This window comes from Triticum aestivum, chromosome 7D (assembly GCF_018294505.1).
Source record: "Triticum aestivum cultivar Chinese Spring chromosome 7D, IWGSC CS RefSeq v2.1, whole genome shotgun sequence".
Classification (NCBI taxonomy): domain Eukaryota; kingdom Viridiplantae; phylum Streptophyta; class Magnoliopsida; order Poales; family Poaceae; genus Triticum; species Triticum aestivum.
In genome coordinates, this window is record NC_057814.1 from 14,845,386 (window position 1) to 14,851,972 (window position 6,587).

Genomic DNA, 6,587 nt, shown 5'->3' on the forward strand with positions numbered 1-6,587 from the left:
TTGTCTGTTTTTTCTTTTTTTTATTAAATCCCACAATTTGCAGCACATATCACATATATAAGTTTCATATCCAGCACATATCCAACACATATCTAGCACATATCACATATCACATATCCAGCACATATCACATATCACATATCCAGCACATATCACATATCACATCAGTTTCATCCATACACATTGTTCATACATAAGGAAGTTCCATCCATACACATTGTTCCATCCATATATATATTACAATGCAAAGTGTCATGAAGATAGCAAGCTAGATACAATGCAAAGTTTCATCAAAGGAAAAGCAAGCACTCCATCATAGCAAGCTAGCTTCCATCAAGTGAATGAAATCTGCAAAATGGTAAATAAGAAAGTTAGAAATAGGTGACTAGAACAAGAAGAAGACTAGAACAAGAAGAAGACTAGAACAAGAAGAAGACTAGAACAAGAAGTATATGTCATTTATGAGCTAACTTAGGTGAAATGGATCATATATGAGCTAACTAAGTTGAAATGGGTTTCTTATGAGCTAACTTAGTTGAAATGGATCATTTATGAGCTAACTTAGTTGAAATGGGTCGTTTATGAGCTAACTAAGGTGAAGGGCATCGTTTTTGAGCTAAGTAAGGTGAAATGGGTCATTTTGGAGCTAACCTAGGTGAAATGGGTCATTTTGGAGCTAACCTAGGTGAAATGGGTCATTTTAAAGCTAACGTAGGTAAAATGGATCATTTAGGAGCTCATCTACGTAAAATGGGTCATTTTAGAGCTAATTTAGTTGAAATGGATCTTTTTGAGCTAACTTACGTGAAATGGATCATTTAAGAGCTAATTTAGGTGAAATGGATCGTTTTTTTAGCTCACTTAGGTCAAATGGATCGTTTATGAGCTAAATTAGTTGAAATGGATCGTTTATGAGATAACCTAGGTAAGATGGGTCATTTTGGAGTTAACCTAGGTGAAATGGGCAATTTTAAAGCTAACGTAGGTAAAATGGATCATTTAGGAGCTAATGTAGGTAAAATTGGTCATTTTTGAGCTAACTTGGATGAACTGCATCATTTATAAGCTAACCTAGGTAAAATGGGTCATTTTGGAGGAAAATAAGCTAACTCTAGGTCATTATGGTAAGCATATTGGAGGAAATAAAGCTAAGTCTAGGTCTTTATGCATTTGTTAAGAAAAACACTAGAGAAACTTACCGTGATCAAGGAGGTGTAGGAGCGGGGTGGCTAGTGCCGCTACCTGGAGAAGGATCGTGCGATGCGTTTCTGGAGTTAAGCTGCACCAAAGATCATTTCCAATGTCTCGTTAGCATTACGACACTCAAATATTAAGACTACCAAGTAATGTCCATTCAAACTAAACTTACCGTGCTCCCAGGAGCAATCACTGGCATCGGCGGAGCGGGCTGACCGGACTTCTCGCACACAGACTGCACATTTGGTTTTCAGAACAGAGTCATACTAGTTAGTAATGAGACTCAAATGTTAAGACTAGCAAGTAATCTGCAGAAGAAACTTACCACAAGGAGCTCGTACATGGCCCTTGCCTGCATGTCATTCCGTGCCCTCTCCGCCTCCATCATCTTTTTCGTCCTCTCCTCCATCTCCCGCTGCCTCTCCGCCGCCTCCGCCGCCTCCGCCAGAAGTTTCTCCGTTCTATCTCTCTCAGTCTATATAGCAGCCTGCAACACCACTCACATGACCATTTGTAATCATTGATGGAAGCGCACACAATGTAATGGAGAAAGATAACTAAGTACGTATCACTAACCTTGATGGCGAGTTGCACTGGCCGTTCACGAGGCCTTATCTCAGGAGCGGAGCTCGACTGGCGCGCCTTGATCTCCGGGAGAGTGCTAGGACAACGATTAAGTCCATCTCCAATGGCTATGGAGCCATGGGACCTCCCGCCACCAGATATCATCACCAGCTCTGGATCAATGGGACCCTGGCTCGGGTTAAAGTCCTCCCCTTTCCTCGCCTTCCCCTCATCTCTATATCTCACGAGCTTGTTGTGGGAGGAGATGTTGGTGAAGTTGTTTGCATCATCGAGGTCAGACTGAGAGAAAGCCTTGACTTTCTTGTAAGAGCCAGTCTGGGCCATGGCATACAGGTCGTACACCTCTGGCACCTTATCCGCATTATTGTGGCGTGCCTGAAAGAGAGAAACAATGAAAATTAGTAATTAAAGGGCTCAAGCTAGCATGATGAATGAATTGCATGAATCATGAAGCAAACCACATACCCAGTTGCCCCCGAACTGATATAAGTTGGAGCTGCCTTGATGGTGTGGCACACCTTCCATTTGGGCACGTTTGTCCTTGGCCTGGTTGTGGAGGGCTAGCCATTCTTGTGAGCACCACTCATCGACCAACACCTCCCAACAATCCATCCGATCCGCACACCATCTCGGAGGCGCCTAAGTTAGCAAATAGAAACTTGAGCGCTACGGCTAAGAATTACTAAATGAAGGAACTTAAGTAGAAGGCCTTAAGAATTACCTTCATGTACTGCTCCTTACTCAGGAACTTATCGCGGCACGCCGGCTTGGTCTTCTTGATACCACGCAAGGCGTAGTAGTCTCGAACAGCCTGCACCCGAGCCTCGTGCCGTAAGTTCTGGAGTAGGCGCTTGCAGACGTTCTGGATAACATTTGCGCAGTCCTCCTCGTATCCCTCCTGACACCTGTAGAATGTCTGCAATCAAATGAGACAATATTGATTAGTACAATTAATAACTAGGTAGTTGAAGATTTTGAAATGTGTAAAGGAGAAATTACCCAGAACGTCCTGATCACCATGTCTGCCCTCGTGTCGCACACGACACCGTCGATAATGACATCCGGCGGGGCCGGGGCAGCCATGTAGTGCTCCCAGCTCAACCCAAGCTCTGGAAGCCGACCCTCACCAGGCAACGTGACAAACCCCGGGAAGTTTTGCCGGCAAAGAACTCCAAGGACGGAGTTGGGCCGGCGGACACTATGATGGTGGTCCCAACCCCTGCAGCATGACAAGGCCAACGCATTAGTTATTTGAAGAAACGTGAATGCAGAAGGTACAAAAATATTAAATGCACTTACGTACCTCTCCCCATCAGGGAAGATCAACCACCTCTGCTCGCGGGTCGCCGGCACGGACGGGAGCCGTGTAGCACCACGCTGGTAGACGGTGCCACCCTCCTCCTCAAGATCAGTCGGCTCCCCGCCATCATCAGCATGGCCACTGGGCTCCTCGGGCTGATCCGGCCAGGTACCCCATCCGGACGTGTGCTCCTCCGGGGTCTCGTGGGCCGAACTCTCGTGGGCCGAAGGCCAGTCGACCCGAGGCTCGTGGGCCCAAGACCCGTGGACCGGAGGCTCGTGGACCGGAGTCCGTGTAGCCCCCTCCTCGGACGAGTCCGCCCTAGCAGTCACGTGCTCGGGTGAAACAGCTGGGGGTGGCGGCGAGGAAGGCGCCCTAGGAGTCACCCTACCTCCTCTCCCGCGACCACGTGCCCCACCTCCTCTCTTCCTACCTCGTCCCCTGCTGGGCACCGCGGTGGACGAAGAAGGGCCCAGCGGTGTGGACATACTGTCCAGCAACGCTCGGCGAAGAGGTACGTCTGGAATCGAAGACCTCAGACCACGCGCCGAGGAAGAAGGGGCCTTGGCGCGCTCCCGACCAGCGCCCACCATCTTTCAACACCTGCCATGACAAACAGTAAACGAAATTAGTACAACATAAAAAAAAGACCGACATGAATAATAATATGTGTATCACTTAAGTGTATCATCATCAAGTACAACATTAAAAAATTTAATACCTGACACTACTAATAATCTCGATCAGTATCATCAATAAATGCATAATCATCATCATCACTATAATCAATGACGGGCTCATAGGGTTCAGTGGCATCAACATGTGCAAGGCCACCTTGACGTAATCGATCAAGCAATGACAGGTCATCCGCAGCAGTAACCTCTTCTTGTTCCGGCTCTTCTTGTTCCTCCTCTAGGGTGATGTCGGATTCACTGTCGCTGTCTACTTCATTGTTTTGGGGTGAAGTATAGCGGTTCTTGAAACGCTTTTTGGAAAGACGTGTCTCTTGGAAGAATTCTCCTTCATATGTGTCTGGGTTAATGTGAGGTTCATAATCCTCTTCCTTTGGGGGAGATAGTCTAGCACGTGGCGGCACTTCATAAACGACATCCCAACCTTTCAGATTTGGAGTAGTTTGGCAGGCCCACGGTAGATAGAAATACTTGGGTCGCCTGTTGAGCCGTAATATAGACATCAGGAACATCTAAATGGGTGCTTTGGTTGATTTCAACTAGCCCTATATGTTCATGAGTTCTTCTAGTCTCCTTCGGCTGAAACCAATAACATTTGAAGACTACGACATTCGGTGGGTTTTCACCATAGAATAGAAGTTCATAAATTGCTTCAACTCTCCCATAATACTCGGTACCTCCTTCGCCGATAGCAGATACACAACAATTTGTAGACTTTCGGTCGGCCATAGATAGCTCTTTGCCATAGGTACGAAAGCGATACCCGTTGATGTCGTATTTGTCAAATGAACGGACCTTATAGTCAAAACCATTAGCGACTTGTCTCAATTCGGCGTCCATAGACTCTGAATTAGCCTACAAGTTTAATATGAAAGGATTGTTGCATTACGCACAAATTAGCGAATGAAACCGGGATAGCCGCCTACAAATTAGCCTACAAGTATAATAGAAATTACCGTTTGTTTGAACCAAGAGATGAAACCGGGATAGCCGCCACCTTGCTTTGCGAGAAGCTCATACTCTTCGACAGAATCCTTTTGGATCACCGCTCCATACGAGAATAAGGCGACGTATCGACTGTATGAAATATCCAGGAATAAGAGCAGTTCAAAGGAAATAGAAGTTGCGAAACTATGTACCGAGAACTTACTCGATGTACGGCCGCACTTCCATCAGGTTGTTGAAGATATACAACGAAATGGTCCGCCATTGTTCGTTATCCAAAGATACTGGATTTGAAACACTGGCTGGTGCGAGATTCCCTTTGAATAGGCTGAGGTTGGATCCACCCTTTTTAGGGTCGTCAGCATTGTACCGAGGCTTCGGATTATGCAAATGACGATTTTTGGCTTTGTAGTGTGCTGTCACGAAGTTTGCCGCCTCCTCAGTGATGAATGCCTCAGCCATCGATGCTTCAATTCTACGTTTATTTTTACATTTTTGTCGAAGCGTCTTCTGCATCCTCTCAGTTGGGTAGCACCAACGATTTTGCACGGGCCCCCCCAATCTTGCCTCGGTCAGGAGATGCAAAATCAAATGTTGCATTGGATTAAAGAAGCCCGGTGGAAAGATCTTCTCTAACTTGCAGATCAACTCCGGCGCCAACTCTTCCATTTCTTCTAGCACGCCAGGCGATAGTTCTTTCGCACAAAGAACACGGAAGAAATAGCTGAGTTCTGCCAGTACTAGCCATTCATCCTCAGGGATGAAGCCACGCAACATCACCGGCATTAACCGCTCAATCCATATGTGCCAATCATGACTCTTGAGACCAAATATCTTCAATTTATCAAGACTGGCTCCCCTCTGTAGATTCGCTGCATACCCATCGGGGAACATCAACTGCATTTTCACCCACAAGATAATTTCCCTCATAGCCGGCCTTCCAAGATTGAACCATGCCTTTGGCTTCGTCCAGTTCTGCTTTCCTTTTGGTTCTTTCATGTTTTGTAACGGCCTATCACATAGCGCCTCCAGATCGACTCTAGCCTTAGTATTATCCTTTGACTTCCCATCTATGCCGAACAATGTACCAAAAAGCGCCTCGGCGATATTCTTCTCAGTGTGCATCACGTCGATGTTGTGTGGGCAAAGGAGGTCTTTGAAGTAAGGCAGATCCCATAAGCATGTTTTGTGAGTCCAGGCGTGCTTAGAATTATACCCCTTGAAGTACCCTGGACGCTCGGGATCTGGCTCGAGAGCGTTTAACTGATCCAGGCTCTGTTGGCCTGTCAATGCATATGGTGCAGAGTTTTTGACAACTCTACCTCTGATGAAGTTCTTCTTGTCTTTCCTGAACTTATGGCGAGGATTCAAGAACTCTCTATGCATGTCGAAGCAAGAAAACTTGCGACCGGCCTGAAGCCAACGAAACTCAAGAGCTCCCTTGCATGTGGGGCACGGGAACCTTCCATGCACACACCAGCCAACGAATAGCGCATACGCCGGCAAGTCATGCGTCGAGTACATGTACCAGACACGCATTATGAAGTTCCGTTTGCTATAGGCATCGTATGTCTTGAACCCATTATCCCAGGCTTCTTGCAATTCGTCCTTAAGCGGTTGCATGTACACATTCATATTTTTCCCCGGATAGTTGGGCCCTGGAATTATCAACGTCAGGAAAATGTTCTTTCTTTGCATAATCTGTCCGGGGGGAGATTGAGTGGAAAGACAAATACGGGCCAACAACTGTATTGGGCTGCCGTCATACCAAACACACTGAACCCATCCGTGCTGATGCCGACTCGAGGATGCCTCGGATCTGCCGCTTTGTCACCATGTAATTCATCAAACTTTTTCCACGCAACACC